At 25.1% G+C, this 25195-nt stretch overlaps 1 protein-coding gene across 1 annotated transcript in view; it reads right to left on the bottom strand.

The window, feature by feature from the left end:
* Positions 1-25195, bottom strand: part of LOC129610038 (putative uncharacterized protein DDB_G0277255) — a 183390-nt gene that overhangs the window by 76144 nt on the left and 82051 nt on the right. Inside the window, exon 3 of the mRNA XM_055522355.1 lies at positions 1262-1402. The gene's annotated coding sequence lies outside the window, so the exon portion shown is untranslated. The remainder of the gene's footprint in view (positions 1-1261; positions 1403-25195) is intronic.

Raw genomic sequence — 25195 nt, 5'->3', positions numbered from 1 at the left:
CGAGCATTTCAGGGAATTCGGGTAGCACAAAGCGAAACTCTACTAAGAGCCAAATTTACATTTTTCTAAGTATGTTAACTATAAGCTTACTAATGTCCTAAAAATTGGAAAGAAGTATTTAACAGACATTTTTATAATATTCTGTAACCCTTTCATTTAACTAGACAATGCACAATGCGGTCGGTTATGTGCTGACCACATCAGATTTTTTTTAAATTATTTTCTTTCATTCACTGTTTTTAATTAACATTTTACACCTCTGAGCATTAATAGGTGATGTTTACACACCACCTACGTGCTATATGAATAAAACAAAAATTTTCTTTTATATATTTGGATGACGTACCTTTTAATTTTCATACTTCTGCTTGGGGACTTTCCAAAATTGATTATTTGTTACTTTTTATTAACCTATATAAAATATTTAACCCAATATACAATTAAAATGAACTTTCTTTCGAATATTTTGAATGATATCATATATGGGCAAAGGATATTCAAATATGTCGGAGGAGCTTGTTGATTAATTTTTTGATGCTCGAAATATGTGTATGTTTATATTAAAAAATTAAGATGAATAGAAATATTAATTTTGTATTAATATTATGTATGAAACTCTATTGCTCCAACATTATACAGGACTATGGATTATACAGGAATTATTTTGCCGGCATTAATTTATAGATAATTTAAAATATTCAGAAAAATTATAGTTAAAGTGGAAAGTCTTCCCTTTCAGGTGACCTAATGGAATTTCTTAAACAATGTGAAAACTAAGCTGGACTAATAGCCTCTTCGTATTCGTAAAAAACTAAGGCAATAAGGATTGCAAAAATGCATGACTTCAAATTTCAATAACATTAGTGAAAATTAATTATGAAAGCAAAACTTTAAGATATGCAGCGCTGGATCGACCATATACGTAAATGAGCATCGGAAAGCAGGGCACTATTGAAAAAATAGAACTAAATTTTAGGTTTTCAGTTATAGAACTAAGCAAGCTTTAATTCTATGACTAATCTTTTATTCAACATAATAAAGATTCAAAAATGTGATTGATTACCTGCAATGTGTAATGTTTATTGTATTTTGTTCATTGCCTTGAAAGCGGTGGAAGTTAAGCGCACTTTTCGGAAACCGTATAGGGCGTAGAATAAGTCAAAACTTACCCTGAACTTATTTATGTATGCCGTTGTAAATAATTGCGAATGGTTGTGAACATTAAATTACATATATAATAAATAAAATATTAATTAGTTACCTTTTTGTTTGTGACAGTTGTTTCCTGCCATTTCCATTCTCTTTATTATAATGATATAGTTCCTTATCAATAATATTTTCGAAAAAGTTCGAAAAAAAAAACAAAATTATTTGTTCTTAAATGATTTTTCTTCATATAAATCTGAAAATATAAAAATTAAAATGGTTGGTTAGAGAAATTAATTACTTCGACACATTAATTACAAAATAATAAGAACAAAACTAAAAAAGCAAAACAAACAAACAATAATAAAGCTAAATGCTATTTCTTTTCTTCTCTAGTTTTCTTTAATTTTCTGGTATTGGACATGACGATTACGCACAAAACTTTTTCTATTAAAGTTTTCTTGTTATTTATCTTTTATTTTTGTCCTAAATTATTTTTTTTCAATTTTTCTATTTCAGATTTATTCGATACCATTTAATTAATATCCTTTTTTCCTATATATATGAAGATTTTGTACATATTGTCTGTATATGATATGTGCAAATGTTCATATGAATAATGCCCACACATCCTTACATAATATACACTCCGATTTATAAATAAATAATTCAAAAACAAGAAGAAAAATGGAAAAAATATTAATTGCAAGGATTTTTTATTGCTTACTTTTATAAAATATTGGAATGATTTAGTTTTATTTTTAGAAGATAAGAGAAACTCTTAAATCAATTTTTGCTTCAAAAATTTTCTCTTTGTTGTTATTGTTGCTATTTTTCTTTTTTATTCAATAAAACTATTTTCAAAGAAGAGAAACAAAAAAAAAAGCTGATAAAAAAAATTCAATAAATTAAAATCGGGATGTTATAAATTGCTTTAAAGCTGTTCGCTTCTTTTGTAATCTCACTTTATGCTACACACAATTTAGCTTTAAAAAATTAAGAGAAAATAAGATCATTTTGTTCTCTGTAGTAATGTAGCAGTAAAATATTCTCCGGAAAAAATATTTTATTTTTTTAAGATTGCCATTGCCATTTCAACTTGAGAAAAGCAGCTAGGACAAATAAAAGATATGTTAACATGCCAGGGTTTAATAGTGAGGTGAGATAATACAAACATTGAAATATTCTCTCCTTTAAAAATTTACTCCTGTCTTTGTCTACAATATTTGATTCTAATTAAATTAACTTTATAACAAGTAGATTGACGTCTATTAATACAATTCTTATGATCAGAGTCAATGTAATATTAAACATAAGCATAGTATTTGCAGGGACACTATCATGACAAGAAAAATCAAAATTCAAAGACCTTTCCAGATAGATTGAATTCATCAGAAAGGTGAGTGTCGAGGAGGTGTTTTAGGAGCGTGTCTAACACCTAGTAGCCGCGGTGCACTGTTATCCCGTCTGCACAATCTACAATCTACAAATATTCTGAGAAAAAATTTTTTTTTTTTCAAAATTTAATAACGCTTCTTTTAATAGCGCTGCGTTGTAATTTATTCAACAATAAACCTTATGAAAATTAAGGAATTCATTGCCCTCATGTTGATTCTTTGTTTTAAAAGATTAATGGCTTAATTCAATTGAATTAAATATTTTATTAATAATTTATTGTTGTACATGATTATTATCTGATTCTTATGTACGAGTATTATGTACATCCTTGTTTATTAATAAATGAAAAACGGTAAACACAATTAAATTTTGATATGAGCCTATGTATAGGAGATGGTATGTAAGTACCTTAAAGATCATCAACTATATGTAATTTTCACTCAACAATCATTAATAACTAATGATTGTTTTGAATAATGATTTTTATAGCTGTTCTTGTTCCAATAATCAAAAGAAAAAAAAAACTAAACTGAAAATGAGAAAAAATATTTGTAGTTTTCCCAATATTACAAAAATTTTCCCAATATTATTTTGATAAATTAAATTTCAAATATATTGCTGTCAAGTTGAAGCGTCTTGTCAATTTATTTTCTAGAACAAAATAAAAGAGAAGATAAATTGAAAGATGTATGAGTTATTGTTAACCTATTAGGAGGCTTGAAGGAATATGTGAGGTTGAATTGCTTTAATTTCTATAATTTCTAATTCGCTCTAAAATTTTCGTCCTCAATTTGCTCTGCTATTCTATAAAGAAATTAACTGTCTTTATATCAAAATATTTGAAAATGCATATGCATACTTTACATATGCGTATTGAATTTTCGCTACATTTCCATAACGATCACTGAATTATTCATTATAGCTACAATAACTCACTATGATGTGTTCAATATAAAATTTCTAAATATAATTTCAATATTCAGTTTCAAGTTCAACATGATAATAGAAGAAGAATAGTGTTATGCAAGATCACCAAGTGTTTTCCAGTTTCTGCCGAAAATTCACCGAAAACGCGAAATTCAATTTCGTACCGTTTTACGAGCTGCCTTACTAAGCAATGTGATCGACAAAAGCGTTGGATGAATAACATATAATCAAATTCTTCGTATTAAGATTTTTTAAAGATTTTGAATTTCATATGGAATTGACATACAGTAGCCCTTACTGGGTTAATGAACATGTATAATAACCTAGCATGTCTATTATTTTGCCATAAATTTCCTTCATCATATTATCTAACCATTGATTTCCTTGTACGCCTCCAAATATGTAAAAGCAGTATAACTTCAACTTTCTTCAGTCACTATTAATTTCAATAATTTTTGTTTTTTGCTAAAAACCTAACATGAAAGTTGAAAAATCATGTTGTATTACGTGTGTGAAGGCAGAGAAAATGCCACATAAGTTCTTATGAAAACAAAATCTATATATTTTTCTTCCTTATTTATGAAATTTGTCCTTTTACTCATATATGATATATGTAACACAGAACATTTTTTCTTGTTTCAGAAAGATCTAAATATAAAAAAATTACAAATATAACTTTGTTATAATAAAATGAAAGGAGGAAAAATTAACTAAAAATCCGAAGGATAATTTATTATCCAGTCACCTCTTAAACTTTATTACTTTCTTCTTTATTTAATTTTTTTATTTAAATCTTATATTAAAGCACGGTGTACAGAGTGTTCATAAAAATGATTAAATTTATTTACGTAATTGCATATGTGAAAGGTAATAAATAAATTATTAATAATTGTTATGACAATAAACATAGCAATGAAAGCTTCAACGGTGGAGCAAAATGTTACAAATTATTACACTCAAAATGCTAATCAATCTTTGTTCGGAGAATTTTTTTCAGAATGTAGCGTGTTCAAATATATTTAAAAAAAAATTCAATAAATCTAACCATATATTGTGTATAACCAGAAAGGTCTGAAAGAGTTCAGAAATTTTACTGAATATAAAATATTTATAAGGCATAGCATTCGATCAAGGATTACACATTCAGGCTAGTTATTGTTATAATACACATTTTTATGAGAAATCTAAAGTTTTATATGGTCACCATGTACTACTCTTAACAATATTCACATAACATATCAAACCGGAATTTGATTAAGAATTAAAAATATGTTTATTTGTTGTAATAAATACAATATCCTTTTTAATCTCACTCCTCTTCCATTAGCATCATTTTATTATAGATCCAGATTTAATAATAAAATATCAACTTTTAATATAGAATAAACTAGATATGTGTTCGAGTATGTATGTGTATGGACATATTAAAAATAATTCATTTAAAAAGGATACTTTGATTTGATTAAACCAAAAAAAAAAAAACAGAAGAAACCTAAAATAAAATTTTTATTGAAGGTTTTTGTTTTTGTATTTCTTTTTGAAACCAAAAATAAAAATTCATAAAAGCAGAAAATATTACTAGAAGGGCGAATCTCTTTTATTTTTAGTTTGATATGTATGCATGTATTCACACAACCACATATATAAATATTTTTTTTTATTGAATTGTGAAATAATTAATTCAAAGGATATAAAAAATAATTTTTTTCTTTACACAAATAATTAAAACACACGTACGTACACATAAAATATTTGCGCGAAAATTGAAGAACATCTTCCTGTGGCTACTAGGAACAATTCATTAAGTAGATTTCAGTATTTTTCGTTTCATTTCGAATTCAATATGATTCAATATTTTGCAAAAATTTTATAATTTTACCTTAATCTGTTGCGAAGTTTCTAATATAAAAGTGTAAAAATTCAAAATTTTTTCAAAATATCGATAAACTAAAGGAAATTTCTGTACACAATTGCAGAACAAATAAATGACATACTCAAAGAAACGAGTCAAGACAGAAAAATGTTTTCTTATGGAACTAAACTTGAACCAGTGACGTACCTTTCTTTCTAGGCGGACGCTTCACCGCTCTAGCTACAGAGGTATTCCGGCAAATTTTTCTAGAAATTTCCAGCAAATTGTTCTTCACATTACTTTATATTATATTTTACATGATTACCAAGTATTGTTTACATAAAATACTACAAATCTTCTATTTGAAACACACAATCACAAGAACACAATATTTATTATTATTATTGGTATTGAGCCTATTACGCTAATGATATTAGTAATAACAAATACACCGTGCAATAGTTTAAATTCATTGTTTTTATAAGAACAACTAATGGAAATTTCGAGTGGTAGAGCGTCTACTTACAAAGAAGCAAGTCACTAGTTCGAGTCTAGTTATAAAAACAAAAAAAGTTTTTCAAAAAAAATTTATTCCAAAATCTCAAGTAATTTAAAACACATTTTTTTCGATTTACCACACTCTCCCTTAAAACCACATAATTTACTCCATAATAGTAGATTGTATATACAAATAGACACAATGAATCATCAGCAATAATAAAATACAAAAAAAAAAAATTATTACATCCTTTAAAAACATGTACGAGTATAGAAAGTTAATTGAAACAATGGAGTCGAAACTTAACAATCAAAATTCAATTGTTTTTCATCCGTTATACTATTACACATATGTGTATGTCGTGTATGTGTGTACAATGATATATGCATTGTTTACGTTTTGGTCCTTTATGTAATAAACTTATGTATGTACATATAAACAAGCATACACAAAGCTATTCACATATAATTTAGCTACAAACATTAAAACGCGTACATATATGTGTTGCAAATGTTAAAGAAAAAAAAAAAAAATTAAGGACTAAAAAGAAAAAAGGACACAAAAGAGAAAAAGTTCAAAAAATTTTTAAAAGGAGGATTGCTCTCTTATATTTTTTTTTTGTTTTATTGTTTTTCTTGTAAATATTAGGTAGTATTAAATCATTCATTAGGTTGTCAAGGATGTCTGAGGACTTAAGTGATCCAATAAAAAACCAAAAAAAAAAAGAAAAAGAAAATTTTTAAAAGAAAATTTAAAGAAAGGCAAATTTTATAAAGGACAAAATAGAAAATAAAAAAAAAATAAAAATATAATAAAATTTTCGATCAATTTTAGAAAATAAATGAATCGCATAAGGAACACGTGCAAAGTAAGTTTTCCACGCTTAATTATATGGATTTAATGTGTGAAAATCAGAAACCTATTCTAAAAGAATTTTGATTTAGGAAGTTTTAACTTTTCAACTTGAATGATGTAAAATGAAGCTGTTATACACTCATTCATAATGTCATGCAGGTAAACTTGTTGATTTTTACTTTTCAGAATCTTTAATTTGAATCCTTATAGGCTACCAGATTTAAAACAACTCTAAGAATGCAAAATTTTGTATTGTGATTGAAAACCAATTTTTGTAACATAATTTCACTGGAAAGTGAGGATTGTTTCATTTTATTCTGTTAGTAAAAGCTGCGTTAATTGAGTCCAATACTTCGTTTCTTGATTTTATCCATTCAATTTCTCTCAATTGGCTCTCCAGTAACACCAATTAAAACTTTCAACTTTATTTCTACCCCATAAATGTATTCTAACCTTTTAGTAGATTTTCCCTTAAAACCACAGCATATATGTAAACTAAAATTCATAAAAGTACAATGATCTCTAACTGTATAAATTAATTTTTTATAATTATTGTCTGTCTTCTAAAAAAAAATAATGATTCTTTAACAAATTCTCTTAATTTATCTGGAAATTTCTCTTTTTTTTTCTTTTTTTTTTGCATAAAATCATAATCATAAATAAATAATTTAGTATAGATAGAGAAATTACTTTGACCTAACACATTAAATGAATATTCAATAAACAATAATTTGTATTCTAAATTTAAATAAACTTGGAAATATCATAATATTATGCAACTTCTCTAAGATTTTAATCACCTCCGATATAAAATTTTTAAATAAGAATAAAAGTTCAGATATTTTCTAAGTAAATTTCCAATAATAATGGAAAAAAATGTTCTACTAATTACTTTATCGTTAGTTGTTCATGCTTTCTCTTACAACAGTTCTACACCATTCTAAGAAAAAAGTTGCAATATTACATACATATGTGGCTCTTACCAGTTTTTCCAGATAAAAATTATTATCTACTCCCGATAACATTTAATTTTGCAGCATTTTGCATTTAATTTTTCTTATTAACTTTTTAACACCACTTCCTTCTCAGGCGTTAAACTACACTAATTTGAAGTTTAATCAGCTTCCAAATCATTGGTAAATAATACAAGTATTTTTTCATCTTCCTCCCCTCATTTCAGTTAAATTCTCACCAAATATTAACAAAATATATTATGGATTTTCTGATACCGAAATAACCAACTGTAATATTATCAGAAAATATAATTATTTTAATTAATCCATATGATTCATCAACCTTTTTTTAAAATTTTTTTATTGTTCACCTAAAAGTATGCAATAATTCTGAAACAAAGAATGATTTTATTGGAAGAACATTGTAAATATATTACTTGTAGATTTATTTAAAAGTATTTTGATTTGGGAAATGTGCTATCTTGCATTCATTTGATTCCAATATATTTATATTGTGTATGTATCAATAAAATTATAAATATATTCTCCTTAATATATGCAATAATTCATATCAAATCTATATTTATTATATTATTCAAATTATTATGTTAAGTCTTTAATATTTACATAATATTTTTTACATTTGTGAGAATAAATACAGTTAGAATACGATAATGACGATAATAATAAGTATAACAGTGTTCAATAAAAGAAAACTGAAAGAAAAAACCCAGTTAAAATGGAGAAGAAATATAAGAAAATGTTATAACTGGTTTTATTTTTAATGTAACACTTGAGATATTTGCATTATTTTTCCCTCTCTTTTTTTATGGAATTTTTTACAATGTTATTGCCATTAGTAAACTTGTCATTATTTTTTTTTATATTTTATACAGTTACTATTATATTCTTATACTGATTTTAATCTTATTGATGTTAGGTTCTTTATCCCTGATAGTTTATATTTTAACATTTAAAAAAAAAAAAAATTGTAATGAATGTTATATTGAACTCTCGCGTATATTACAATCATTTTAAATATTTTATTTGAACCCTTATAGGACACACAATATAGGACATACATACATACATATCGGTGTATATACGTTCAGTGGATTTACAGTTATGTGAATGTATTAAAAAAATATGAATGGAATTTATATTGCTTAAAACTTGTGCACAATATACATAGGTATGTCATATCATAAAATTATTGTGAATAAAGTACAGAGATTGGAAATTCACGATTTAAGAATTTTTTCATTAGATTCATTTCAAAATATAAAGAATTAAGTATAATATTGCTATAAATTCATAATATAATTTATGTAGAATTCATGTGGATTTCTTGATGGGACAAACTATTTAGAATTCACATATTGTGATGAAAAATAATCGCAGAAATAATTATATATATATTAGCCATCCAGACCCCAAATAATGTTTATAACTGCACTGTCATATTATTTCGAATTCCATAAAACTATACGGTCATACACCAGAAACTTAATTGGCTATTGTGAGCTAGCTCAAATGAGTTTTGACTAGAATTTTTTTGGATTTTGTGAAAAAAATTTCCAATTAATTTTTTATAGAATTTGTGTTATTTCAAGAAAAACTACAATTCGCCCTGAAATTTAACGCCCTTTAATAATTCTTTTAAATTATTTCAGTCTTCATCTATATTATTTCTCTATATATATATAAAGATAATCGAAAAACGAATACATATATAATAGTGATAAACAGTCTCAATTCAAATTATAGAAGTTTTTTAATATCGTAAGAAAATAAGTCAATTTCGAATTTACAAATCTACTAACGTCAATTTTTATTATACGACAATGTCATTCTTTAGCGGGGGATCCACGTATTTTTCAAACCAAGCTTGTAAAATTTCAAACAAAAAATTCAAAACCAATATGATTGAGTAGAAGCTATAATGAATAAATTTTGGGAAATTATATCAATTAATATCGTATCGTAAAATTTTGCTAAATTGACTTTAAAATTTTATTGAATTGAATTTTCGGAATTGGTTACAATTAATTTAAACGAATTTCAACTTACGACTTTTCTGAAACTATATATTCGAACTATACTTCAATTTTAGTTGAAAAATGAACACAATGCTCTATACAATCACGTATTCAATAATAAAAATTTAATACTTATTTAACAGTTTTATTAAAGGGAAAAATTCACATATCAAAACTAAAACTCTTATGGCGTGCATTCTAAAACTTAAAAATTTAGAAAAAAGAAAATTGCAGGAAAAAGTGCGGGAAAATTCAAAATAAAAAAAAAAACCAAATAAAATCAAATATTTTTGTATTGCAACAAAGCTGAAAATGGAAATTTTTTTTTTTTTACCCATAATACCAAAAACCACATCAATATAACTTCTGCCAATATTTGTACTCTTAAAAGAAAGAAATGAAAAATAGAAAAAATGATATTTTATATTTTTCTCTGTTATTATCGTTAGGATAACATTTTTATATTGGTTCGATTGTATTTTATTACTTTCCTTTTTATTTTCTGTTTTTATTTTATTCGTTCTTTTCTATTTTCTTTTTACTCCTTTAAGAGTTAATACTTAAAAATGTACTCTAGAGGGCATTAAAGTGTTGATTTGAAAAACTAAATATTGTTCATATAGAATGTATGTTAACGTATTATATGTGTATGTATGTATGTATACTTGTAGGATATAATATCCCAATAAATTTTCATATTACACAAGCACACGAAACAAAAATGCATGCAATATAAACAATCACATAAGATTATAAATAACAGCATGAATGTATAAAATACTTGCATATCAATAATTTTCATCGAAAATCACTTGCATCACATAAACAGTTGAATCTGGATAAATGGAATTTCAAGAGGTAGAATTTTTTTTCAACTTATATTAGTTTCTCATTCACCGCGCTTTCCCAAGCTATAAAGTTTATCGTGGCGTATTGTAGTGTCAATCAATATTTCACATTGTAAGCACCATGTACGGGTAATAATTTGTAAAGGGAAATTTGGGTAAATTTTTCCCTGCTCCATTTTCCCTGCAATGGAATTTTCTGTTTTATCCAGATGAAATTTATATAAGTTTAAGTGTATATAAATTAGGATTAACATGCATTTTTATGCTTCATTTTCATATATTCTTTCCTCTCCTTTATCCTTTCCGTTTTATTCTGTTTATCTATAATAGATGGCTGTATAACCAAATTACAAAGTATGTATTTGAATTCTAAAAATAATTTAAGGTAGGTCCATCTGCAACTTTATTCAAATTATTATTTTCTTAAGAATAGTTTCTAATTATATTAAATTTAAGTACCTATATGCTTATATTCATATTATAAGATTAAGAAATTTGCCACCTCAATTTCAAAACAATTTCAGTAAAATTGTCTTTTATCCCCCCTTTCTACATGATTAATTCGCCTTAGCAATCAATTTATAGCATTTTCTGCGACCTAAAACCTACGAAATGTGTCTTAAATGCAGCCGTCTTAAGCCCAAGTACATTGATCTATAACATCTACCTCAACTATATCTTTCTCTTCACAGTATTTAAAATTTCGAATTTTCAATTACAAATTTCAAAAATCAAATTCTTTTCTACTTAAATTCCATAATATCGTACAGTATCACCAAATGCAGCATCAAAATTGCAAGATCACTCTTTTATATCTCTAAAATAATTATTGCTTTCGAAATTGCTTTTTGTTTTGCAAGGTTTTTTTTTTTATTTATCACCGTATATTACTTAAAACATTTTGTTATTCATATGATCGCTTAAGTAAAATTTCTAAACGGATCTATAAAAAATTCTTATATGCTGTATTTTATAAGGATAAGACACAAAAATATTTTACTTTTTCAAGGATTTAATACACGTTGTGTACATATAAAAGAAAAATGAAAAACTAAAATTGCTAACATGGGGAATTTTTCAAGATTAAGGGAAGAATAAACGTACAATTTTTCTCTATACGTTTTTTTTTTTTAACATTACAAACATACTTTGTTTCTTGATTTTAATGTTAAGATTATCATCAAGTTATTTGTATACAGTTTGTATGTAGAATTTTGAATTCTCAAGAGATCTTATATTTTGTATATAATAGAAGTAAATTTAATGTATATCTACTATGTATTGTCGAGTATTATGCATTAAGGTATAGTATAATATTATGCACATATGTGTGTATGTGTGTAAAATATAATGTAACATAAAATATATTTATTTCGATTATTTTTCTCTTAAACATTGCACAAATATAAATTATCTAAATCAGTTTTAAGACTCTAAAGAGAATATATTTTATTTAAGTGTACATACACACATACGTATATGTATTTAAATTTGAAAAGCGTTCCGAAATATTTTAATATTATAAAATATTTGGGATACTATTTATTTACACATCACATGTCATGATTAACATTATTGTATAGAATATAAAGTATATTATTTTAATTTACCATGCTAGTGCAAAATGCAACAAAAACAAATTTTAATTAAAATTTGAAAATTCCAAAAAAAAAAAAAAGTTTTAATTAAGTGTAAATCAGTTCTTTTCAGATAATGAACCTATATAAATAATATTAATTATTCTGAGGGTGAATGAATGCAATTTTGAATTTTACAAGTTGATTATTTAGAATTGTGGGGAGTAATTTAGTTGAAGTTGTTTAATATATTTTTATATTGTTAAAAAATTTTATTTGACAAGTTTTAATTCAAAAATATTTGGAACAAAATCAAACAATTTTTATAACCAAGAATTTGGTAAACATGTTCTTGAAAGATCAAGGAGGCAAAATACATACCACTTGTGAATCATTGATTTTTATATCGTACTATTCAAGCCCTAATTACATACAGGAAATTGTAAAAATTTTAAGCTCTCTCTAACTAAAGGTATTAGCTATATTACTCCCCAATTTAATTTGAATGCGGTAACAAATAGGGATGTGCAAACCAGTTACTTGATGGTGTTTATGAAAACTCGTTACTCATTAATCAATTCCCGTTACTTTTTATTCGTTACTAGGCACTCCTAATTTTTTTTTTGGCGACAAATTTAGAATATTACGAGCATTCGCACGCCGCTAGTAATAAAATTGTTAATCAAGAAGAATTCTAAATTTTAATTTATTAATAACCTTCATAAAATCCAATAATTAATAGAAAAATTTTAGTTATCCTGTACATTATGTACATTCTTACACTTAAGAATTTTACCAATTGTATAGTCATTTAAACAATAATAATAATATTAATTGAAAAATATAACCATAAACCTGACAACATTGACAATTAAAGTCATCTAAAAATTAAATGATAATTAATTAATAATAGACAATTATTTATAATCTCTAAATTATCGGAAATTTTCATCATAAATTTAAGTAGGTATTTAATAGCTATTATCAATATTTTTTTAATAAGAGAAAATCCAATATGTTATCAATTAACACTCTTACTATTATAACATAAAATGTTGTCAATATAAAGTTTAAGAGCTATAAATTTACATTATTATAATAATGTTTCTCACCACTTTAATGACTTATACCAGGGATGGCAAATAGGGTTTGATCAAAGTGCCAAAATTTGGGGAAATTTATTGTCACACTTTTTCCCTTGCCAGCACAGTACCAAGTACAGGTATGGTTAGGTAAATACAATATTATGACAAGTTGTAATAATATTTATTTATACATATTATAGTTCAAGGTATAAAAATTAATAAATACAGATAGAAAAAATATTAATTAAATTTTTTATCAGAAACTTTTTGTTTCATATTACTTGCAAGAGTTTTTATGTCGGGCTGGTACATTGTTGACTGCAGAGTAATACATGCTGCCGAATCTTCCTCTGTTAATCTGTTTCTAGTCTTTGAATGTACATGATTCAAAACGGAAAAAAGACTTTCGCAAGAGTAAGTGGAAGAGAAAATCGTTAACAACGAGATTGCTAATTTTTTGACAGAATAAAAGGTATCTGGCATACTATTCCAAGCTTCTAAAATTTTACTTTCCATGAAACATTCTGATTCCACATTTTGGGATCGATGGCTTTCTAAATCTTCAACAAGCTTCCGCATATTCACAAATTTATTTACCCAAATTGGATTGGATTGCAGATCAATAATTTGCATTTCTAAATTATCTAATCGCATCCAATTAAGGAGGTTATTGTCACAATCTTGCATATCAAATAAATCTGGGTAATTAATAATTTCACTCTTGCTAACTTCGCTCCAAATGAAATATGGATAATTTTTCATACCCTAAAAACCACAACTTTTTTGTTTTAAAAGGAAAACTTCAAAGTTTACTATGTTTTTTCTTTTTTGAAATTTTTGAATACTCAATGCATTTTCAAAGCGGTTTGAATTTTTTTTCGTTTTCAATTTTTTTTCAATACTTTACTTAGTGAAGTGAAAAAAAAACAAAAATAAAAAGAATATAACATTTGAATATGTTTGGTTTTGAATATTTGTCATTTCGCTATTAGGAAATTATCATTTTTAGGAAATTTTTCATTCAATCAATTTTTCAACGAGTTTTTACATTTTTTATTAGAAAAAAAATCTATATAAAAATTTGTCGAGGCACAACTATAACGTGCCATCAAATTTTTTTTCCGTGCCAAGTTTGGCACGCGTGCCCTTTAATTGCCATCCATGTCTTATACAATAATATTCTCTCTGTGATATTTTCTCTCTTTATATGGTCACACTAACTAAACAATACATTATATTGTGCTGTTTCTCAATGCGTTGAATTTTATATGCCACTACCATTTATTACTCATTTTAATCGTTTTTTAATTATTTTACCATCAATTTCGGACAAATGACATTACATTGTGTATAACAGATTTTCTTTCATGTTAAGAATGCTATAACATTTTATGTAATAAATTAATTTCTATATAATATAGTTGAACATAAAATTTGAAAGGAAATTAAGTGTGAAATTATTATTGATAATAAAATATTAAGTATGGGAGCAATTATTGTGTGTGTAAATAATATAAATTTTAGTGTTATACATAATACAACAATATTTTAAAACAAAATCTATGAATTAAGAGTAGAATGAAAGTTAAGTTCACGAAATTAAGAATTTTCGTATTGCATGCATTTTCATACCAAAATAACTCAAAAACTTGTTATAATTTGGTTAATACTTAAATGGCAATAATTGAAATAAAGGACACTGTAATGCCTCCTTTCTTTCAAATTTTCAAATTCTAATAGCAAAATAATTTACTTTTGATTTTTATTTAGCGAATATTAATAAAATAAAAAAATATTTTCCAATACTACAATATTGTTGATCTTTTACCATGGAAAATTTAAATTCAGCACAATTTTTACCTAAAACTTTAATGTGAAACCTTTAAAAACCGAGTCATTAAAATCAATAATTTTAAACAGGAATTTATGAATGATTACATAAGTACTATCTATATTAATATACGAGTACGAGTATTTCTCAAATGAGAACAAATGTGTGACCTAGTTTCTAAATGTCATAGACAAGTACAAATATTTTTTATTATATGTAAATAAAATTTCTGTACCATGAATACTCTTCCGTTAATTACTCTTAATGCTCTGTTAATCAAAAATCTGCATGTATTTAAATAATAAAAATAAGGCATTCAAAATCAATCACTTTAATTAATGAAAAAGGAAATCGCATAATTTAGAAAGAAAAAATATTGAAGTCTATGATTATGTTATTAAAATTTCAATTGGTCGTAAAATCTCTATATTAAATGTCATAATCCGCACTTATAAACTTGGTTAATAGTTTAATTGCCTTACCTTATTGTTAAAGTTAGAAAATTTTAGAAGGCACTAAATTTTCGCGAAAATTTGGGTGGCTTCTCGTACAATCTCAATCGGTTTGAGATTTTCTTAAAAAATTATAAGAAATTTAAAAGCTCGATTTCTGAAATCTGACGTATCACTAAAAGTTGATCAAACTGTCCCATCCTCGAAGTTGACTCAATGTGAAATTTTGTGCCATAGTATAATCTCCCTTATTGTATGTTTTTAATTATAAAAAATTTTTCTTTTATTTTAATACTAATAATTATTGGATATACAGGGTGATTCTGAAAGGTATACAACAACATAATCCATTGGTTAGAGTATTGAAAACGCGTAAAACATTCGTTCCGAACTGGGTGCCAAATCTCAAGGGTTTCCGAGTTACAGGGATTTTAACGAATTTTCACGAAATTTTTACTTATCCAAGTTTTTTTGATTATAACTTCCGTTCTGAAAAAAAATAGGGACTTCAAACAACCAGTTTCTGAAAGGCCTAGTAAAGGGATTAAAATAGACATGCTGCTTAATTCTGTATTTTTTGTACCTTCGGAATATCAAGCATTCGAACTTTAGGGAAAATCAATTTTTTCCCCTGTTTTATTTTTTCAGTTTTTTCTAACTAGATAATTTCGTAGGAAATTTTTTGAAACATTTCGTGAAAAAATTTCATGAAAATTCGTTGAAATCCTCGGAAATCGGAGTCCCTTGCGATTAGGCACCAAGTCCGGAACAAATGTTTTACCTGTTTTTGGTCCTCTAACGAATGGTAAATGTTGTTGTATACCTTTCAGAATCACTCTATATAAATAACACGTAAATATATTTATATACATACTTGAATTCATACATCCTATAGGCAAACAGTATATCCGTGAATTTTTACAGTAAATGTGTGTATATTATGAAAAAGACAGCTTAAGTAATTTTTTCATATACAACATAATATTATTATCTTTGATAATTCCACAAAATATTATGACAGAATATTTTAAGAAGCATCAAAATAAATTCTTATGTTAAGGATCAAAATATTTCTCTGTCACATAGTTATCCTTTAAGTAATGCTCATATTACACAAAAACACATACAACAATAATCAAAGTATCGTAAATTCTTTGACATATTTAAGAAGGTAGAAAAAAGAAAATATGTGTATGTTTGTGTTTGTACGTTAGAATTCTGTGCATCTGAATATAATTAGAGTAAAGGAAGGGAAAATAAAGAGAACATGGAGGACAGAAAATGAAAAATCCGTTAAGAATTTAGCCAGCTGTATACAAGAATTTCGATATATGTGAAAGTCCTCAAATTTCATTTCAAAAATTAAAAAATGATTTCGATTGTATTGAAAGTCATTTTTGTCCTCTCTTTTAAAATAAATATTGTTTGGTTTTACTTTTTCTTCAACTAAATACCTTACCGTTATGTAACTAGAAATTGGGAAAAGACGTCACCAGCAGTACATTGCTCTTAATTTCAACAACTTCATAGTTTCTATGGATAATTTTCAGGTAGTACATAAGTACACTGTACACATTCGAATTCAAATTGATGTTTTGACGGTTTTACGCAAGTGAACGGGTCTGAATTTGATGGTCCAACGATTTCTTCGTTTGTTTTTTGAAATCTTAACAAATGAAATGAATTACACTATTTCTTATGGAAGTAAATAAAAGTTCTTATGGAAGTTAAAAAGTTCAAAGTAAACAAGGCAATTTGAAAAAGGCCCATTTTGTATTTCAATACTAAATTTCTATTACGTAAACACCGGAAAATGAAGACATTCTCTTAAAAAAAAACTTTTTATAATTCTCAAAATTTAATGATCTATAGAATTTTCTAATCGATTAACTTATGATAGGATGTTTTCATGATTTCAATGTTTAAAGATACATCCGTAGGTGTTTGTTGTTGACCTTTTATCTTAAAAATTTTCCCATTTTCTTTTCAATACATTAGGACAAATTTAAATGGAAAACTTTAAAAATTTGGAAAAATTCTGTTAGTAGCTCTGTTTAATATAAAAATTTCGTGCAAAATAATTTAAATAATAATGATTGAGCAATATTTCTGTGTAATTATTTAATTATAATATTGAGTATGAAACTTAAAACTTGTTATAAATATTAGAGGGTGGTGGTGGGGCTCAAATAGATATTTAACTCACGAAATCCCATTTGAAAATTTTTGGTTTCGACAAAAAGGTGTATCGTTTTAAATGACTATAATTTAGGCCCATTAATTACGTAGCTCTCTTTGCTTGAATCGAAACAATGTGTCATTTGAAGCATTATTTAAAAAATCATTAAGAAAGAAGAAAAAGCATGTAAAATTTTTCGCAAAGTGATCAATTACTAAAAAATTTTCACAATTCAATTTCTTGTAAATTACTAAGTAAATTATTAAGTGTAAATTACTTCTTGATAATTTTGTTTTGTAGCATGTCCTGTTTCCAAACTGGACTGTTTCCAGGAAAAATCGTTGTTACAGATTACACTTTATCTTTGATTTAATTTATTAGGCTTATGTAATAAATCTAAATCTTAACTATAGAGTAAAATACCCATAAACGTAAAATTGTCCAACCTTTCTGCCTGCGAAAGATTATACCAAGTTACAGGCTCAACCTGCATAATAAATTTGTAGCGGTCATTATTATAACTAAAATAATATCATAAGGTTATGTTCTCCTAGCAACATGCTTCCCTTTCTACACTCTCTTTATTAGTGCAACAGTGAAATAAATGACTTTATAATTAAATAATTTAATGTCCAACATAAATTTGTAAAATGAAAAAAATTATAATTAAATTAATAATTGATTTCAAATAAAATAATTTAAAATTATTGAAATTGTTGTCAATAAAATAACATGGCGGTATCATCAACCATCTCTTACTGCTATAAAATTATGACATTCTAAAACATTTGACCCAACTTTAAGAACAATACGAACAATGCTTAGAACTTTAGGCATATTATGAGTTCAATGAGAAGTTTTTAATTTATTTACATGAGGAAACTTTTGTGACTAAATAAAATTGTAAAAAATATTGAACTAACAGTTTTGCCTTTAAAATTTAATTATAGATAATAATTTTAGCCTACATTATCTAACAAAAAATTTTATAAATAAAAAACTAAAAAAAAACAAGGAAAATTCATTAAATTAATTTTTAAAATTGATTTTATTTTCAATAAGAGGAAAATTTCCGGTATAAAATTTTTAATAAACATTTTCGTATTATGTTTTGTGCCAACCAGCCAACCTTATGGAAAATTAAACTTTTTATAAAATTTATTAAATTTTGTAATTTAAAATTAAAAATTTTCACACCATTAATTTGTTTTTTTTTTTTTTTTTTTTGTTAGTTTCCTATATGAATAATTTTAAAGTTCAAAATGTTATGACACTATACAAACACTATAAAATTCTATATGACCTCAAATTACCACAAATTTACTAACAAAATTTATAAGAATATTTTATTTTTTTAATATTATTATATTTTAGAGCCCACTAAATGCATATTTTCACAAATCATTTAGAAAATTTCCAGGTCATTAAAATTTTTTAAAAAGATTTAAAATTTAAATATAAAATTTAAAATTATTTTATTTTGTTGGTTTTTAACTATATAAAAAATTTAGTAATTTCATCAATTTAATAATTTATTATAAAACTCTACATTAGTGAATTAGATTTAGGTTTACTCACACATAACATGAATGTAGGATAGTCATAGTAATTATATAGTAAATTACAAATGGTGCACAAAATGTGCCTTTTTTTGTAAAATTCAGTGGTAAAATTCACTTATTAAAATTAAAAAATATTAACATAACACTATAGTGGTGAGTTATGAAAAAGAATTCACCAGTGTCTACATAAATTTTACATTTGTTTATTGTAAAAAGGCAAGCCGGATCGGACTGCACCACATCTAGAAATTGAACTAGAATTTAAATAAAAACTTTTGATAAAATTTTGGAAAATTTTGAATATGAAAAGGAAAATCTTAATTTCCACAATTACTATAAAATAAATTTCTAAATCTAATTCAGAACACTTATTTTTGTATCAAAGATCTCAAACCTAATTCCTATTATGAGTATCTTTTCTTTAAAAAAAATCCTTGGAAGCTGTAAATGGAATCAATTCATTCAGATTTTGTTAAATGGTAAAATTTTTAAAAACATTCAATTGTTTAATTATTTTGGTATTAAAGAATAATATTGGTAATATACGATGAGAAAGTTGACGATATTAAATGGTAAGAATATCGAATTGATTACAAGCAATGGCAGAAAATTTTAATTTCATTTTAAATATTCTGTCCAGCTACATGTATGCATATATGAAAGGTTTCTTAATTTAATTCACAATTTTAACATTTTTGTTTTGCATTTTTTTCTTCTGTTTTTGTTAATAATATCCTTTTGGACATTTGTAATCACTTAAAATTAAGAGAAAAAATTGAGAACAAATTGAAAACGAAAAAAAGTTAAAGAAAAAAGGTAATGACTTTGAATGACCTTCGGCCTGGGATAAAATTTTTTAGAGTAAATTTTTTTAATGTCCTTATATCCTTGCCAAAAATGCATATATGAAATCAGATTTTTTTTTCTTTTTGGAATTTATTTAGAAAAGTAAATTAGACCTTAATTAAATTTGAAGGACCACGATTTCATTAAGATAAGTATAAATATAGCGTAACAATTCATAAAACTACGAAAAACAATTTAATCTTATTCAAATTTTAAACTTATTAAAGGATTTAATAATATTAGTGTATTTAAGTGTATTCTAACTACACGCATTTGGAAGCCAATGTCGGTAAAAATTTATTTTTAAATTCAGTTTTTCACCATCCTCTACATTCCGAAATTACATTTAGAAACCAGTAAAGCCAAATATTAAAAACCTTAAGTTTTCTTTATTTTTCATATATCCTTATTTTTATAATATCCTTGTATTAAAAATTTAATCTAATCTTTTAGATGTCAACCATTATGAAATTACATTAGACCAAAATAAAATAATAAATTTTCATAATATATACGGAAAATGTTTTCTCATCTTTTTCTTGAATTTATAATCTCCCCCCCCCCCCCTGCCACTCCGCCATCTAATTTTCCCCAAAAATAAAATATCCTTTAAAATGAAGAATGAAAGAAAAGTTATGAGGTAAAGATATAGATTAAAATTTTTTTTAGAAAACAGGAAACTAGAAAGAGAAAAAAAAAGTAAATAAATGAGAAAACAAGAAAAAAAAAAAACAGTTTTACAATATATCAAAAGTGAATTTCGTGTGCCACACAAACACCCACACACACACACAGACACATAAATGATTTCGTGCATAATATGAATCTTTTTCTGAGCGGTCATAAATCTTTATGAGGTGAAAATTCTTTTTTAAAAAAAATTGATATTAAAGAAAAATACTTAATTCCAGAACCATCCCCGCCCCCGCCCCCCGTATACGCTTAATTTGGTTATTTTTGAAAAATGAAAAATATAATTTAATGCCAAAAAATGTTTTTTTTTTGCGACTTTTTATCTCTCAACGGATTTCAATTTTTTTTTTGCTTGCATTCACTCTCATCCCATTTTGTTTTTGCCCACCTCTAACCCGCTACTTTACTTCATTTTAATATTTCAAATCAAAACGATTTGAATTCCAATAATTCTCTTTTTACTTTTGTATTCTAAATAATTTTAAGGGGAGTATTTACCTGCTACCCAATAAAAATTTTGTATTACAATTTATTTGTATAAAGTTTTAGTGCAAATCTGGCTACACACACATATTTGTAAATATAATGGCTATCATGCCAACAAAAATGCAATTCTTTGAATTGCAAGACAAAATAAGTGGGAGAAGAAAAATATTTTCTTGGAAAATTACCAAAAATTTTTGAGGAAAAAATTTTTTATTCAGTTCGGTAAACTAAAATACAGTCAACCACGATATTTTGGGTTGACTGTTTTTAGTTTACCGTATTATATTTTGAAAGAGTTGTCATGCAAGAATTTGAAATTAAATTTGGTATGTAATATTAATACAACACTTCATATTTAAAACTTTAAATTCTTTAAAATTGAGGCTTCCTTATTATTTTGCTTTCAGCCCTCATTATATTTTGTGTATATTACAAAGGTCAAAATGGTTTTGATACATGTACCATATTTTAGAATCCAGTATAAAAAATGTAAACAAAATGTAGTCATAGACGGTAATTTAGGAAGCACGCACTTTCTATAAAACAAATGATATTTGAAAATAATTTTAAGAAAACAAAAGGTCGAAAAAGGTCGAGACTTACCATGTACCCAATTAAATTGCAATTCTCGAAAATGATAAATTTTATATTATATTTCAAAAGTTAATTCTTAATAACAATTTCAACAAAATCTGAGATTTTACATACAATTTATTAAATATGTATAAATATGTACGTGTATATATACGTATTCTACAATTTTGGTTCATTAGCACCAACAAAATGAATTGATAAGGTTCATTTATCCTATTATTATTACTGTAATTAATTATCTTGTATGTACATAATAATATTGTTTCTCAAGAATATCTAAATTAATTTATATAACATTGAATATTTAATAAAAATAATAATATACGATACTGTTATAACAGCATTTAATATGCAAGTCAATTACTATTATTATTGTACATATGCTTGTTAAAAATCCTTTTAAAAGTGAAATAAACGTGCCAGACAACCTTGAATATTAATCAATTATGTATTAATGTAATTCACTTAATAGCAAAAGTACTTTTTTTATTATATTATGTGCATATTGTACTAATATATATTTATATACAACATTATAATATTATATAAGCCTATTGTCATGCACGTAGATTAATATTGATGGAGAATATTTATGATTATTATTGATGGTGCAAGTGTTTGAGAGTGATGAGTCGGAATATAAAATTTTAGCTAAAGTGCAATTATTTTTTTTATATTAATTCTTAATTTGTATAACAAAATTTATGAGAGCAAAACCTTCAAAAATGATAAGACTCTATTATATTTATTCAAAATTTTTTTTTGGGGTTTATTTCTGCTGTACAAATACAAATAAAATTAAAATTCAAGTTTTAAAATTTTGATGTCGTGATAACTGTTATACTACGATTTCTACTAAAATTTTGTAATTTTCATTTAAGAATTTCGAATTATTTTAAAGGAAAGTTTAGAGATATCATTTTGTTCGAATTTGGGTATAACATCAGTGCTAACAGAACTTGAGAATTTTCTGGATGATCTTCTCATTCATACTTAAATCAAAATGTTTATGTATTTGCTAGAAGCTTTAAAATTAATTCAAGACTACAAATGTATTACGAATTATTATGCTAAAAATTTTATCACATTTTTACCAAAAAACTGAATTGAATTAAAAATAAACAATAGAATTTAAAATTAATATAATTTAATATTTAAAACAAATATATCAGAAAATATTAAATTAAAATTCTATTATACAACTAATATCTGTTATAACAAAAAACAATTAATGTTTTCTAAATTATTTAAATTTTTATAATAATGAAAATAAAATTATATAATTTTAATTAAATTAGAAATATTTCAATAAAATCTAATTGAATAATATAAAATCTGTTATACAAGAATATTTAATGAAATTTTATAAAATATGCCAAAAACTTATTATGAAATTTTATGGATATCTAATTTGTTTGATAGAATTTAAAAATTTTCCAACCCAATACAAGATGTCGAACAATTCAATTATCTCGTCAGTATAATATCACCAACCGAAGATGTCAAAAACAACATAGAAAATATGTTGAAGTTGCCTAAGGCGGCATTCAGCAAATCATAGGCCATCTGGTACACTTGTCCAGAAATACAAATTTAGGAATATTCAACACATAAATATCGATAAATGGGAAAATACATATATCGATCAATGGAAACATACGAAACATTCATCTTGGCCCCAATTTGTGACTAAAACAAACTTCTGGACTTTAACTCAACAAAAGTGTATTGAAAGAGTAATAAGAAAGAAAAAATGAGGATGTTTAGGTCACACACTGTGACGGCCTTACATCAAGACTATCTCACCTTAAATTAAAAAATTTTATAGTTAAGAGTTTCAAAGAGCAATTTTTACAAATTTTAGGAATATTTTAATTGTTCGTCTTAGATTTAGATGTCAATTTCGACTGTAAAATTCAAATTTATCAATGACTTGAATTCGAAATCTTTTCTATATTTCTCTTAAATAATAGCTATTTTCTTAATTTTATCTCTATAGGTCTACACTTCTGAATTCCATAATATTCATAAATATAATTTATGCATGCATTATAAGCTTCAAATCCGATTCTTCTCGCTCTTAATCGTAAAATAAATTAAAAAATAATGCAAAATAAGAAATTATTTAAGATTGTGTTTTTATTAAAATGAAAATAAATTAAAAATCCGCTGCCAAAGGATTATTTAAAAATTTTTTAAGGATTAAAATATTTTGTTTTTCATTTGTTTTTTGAATAAAAGTGAACAATTTTTTGACCCACTTCCTATAGTCTTTTAGCAAAAAAAAAAGGTTTTCTTTTAAAATAAAAAGGTATTTGACAACAACACAATATTTTTTTTTTGCATTTTTATTGAAAATAAATCTTTTCAAGTGTTCTCTTCCGGAATCGGAAAGCAATTTTTTCTCTTATTGTTTTTCTTTTTTTCAAATAATTTTTATAGAAATGAAAATAATTTCTTGTTTTTCTTTTTGTTTTTATTTAAAGTGAAAATAAATAAAAGCTATAATGCAAATTGAAATAAAAAGAAAGATAACAAAGAGAAGAGAAAACCAAAAATTTAAATAATGAATATAAAAATAAACAATGAGAAAACCATATTGAGGTTTTGAAGAGAAAAGGATAAGTCAAAATATAACAGTTATCGCGTCGCGGTTTCAAATTAATCGAACAGAATTTTTGTATTGTGTGACGATTCACTGATTAAGATTGTAAAGTATAGGAAGCACAATTTTCGATTTTAAATTTGATTTTGTAAAAGAATTACGTATTAAAGCAAAGAGAAAAAAAATCGGATGTTCTGTTGTACCGAACTTGAGATACACTCGTGTACACATAGACCGACAGGTCACTAAAAATAGTTTATTTACAATTCCTTACCATGGACAATTGCATTCCCACCGAAAACTCGATTTGTAAAATTTGTTGCCATCACATAACCTACCTTATTGTATTCACAATACGCTCAGTAAAAAGAAGTAACAAAGAGTATAAAAAATCGGCAAAGAATTCGTGATTTCTTTACAAATACAAAATTATACAATTATTTACTAATACATGAATAACATAATTTTTCGCAAATTTTGAGAGAAGGCAAGAGTAATGAGAGTTTCCAACAGAATATTAAGTCTATTGGCTTGGCTTACTTATGTCATAAAATATGGAGTCTGTAATTATTACTCTCTAAGAAAATGGAGAATATTATTTCCAAGTTGTAAATTAATTTTAAAATAAATGTAATAATAGAATTAAATTGAAATTACAGCGATATTAAAAAAAAATAACTTATTTATTTTATTATTAATTTTCTCAGAAATTTGAGAGTAAATTTTAGTTTTCAAAAGATATTAAAATAATGATGAAATTTTTACACC

This window comes from Condylostylus longicornis, unplaced genomic scaffold, assembly GCF_029603195.1.
Source record: "Condylostylus longicornis isolate FDR11 unplaced genomic scaffold, ASM2960319v2 ptg000043l, whole genome shotgun sequence".
Lineage (NCBI taxonomy): Eukaryota > Metazoa > Arthropoda > Insecta > Diptera > Dolichopodidae > Condylostylus > Condylostylus longicornis.
The sequence above is the reverse complement of the archived record's forward strand: the minus strand, read 5'-3'. Positions and strand labels throughout refer to the sequence as shown.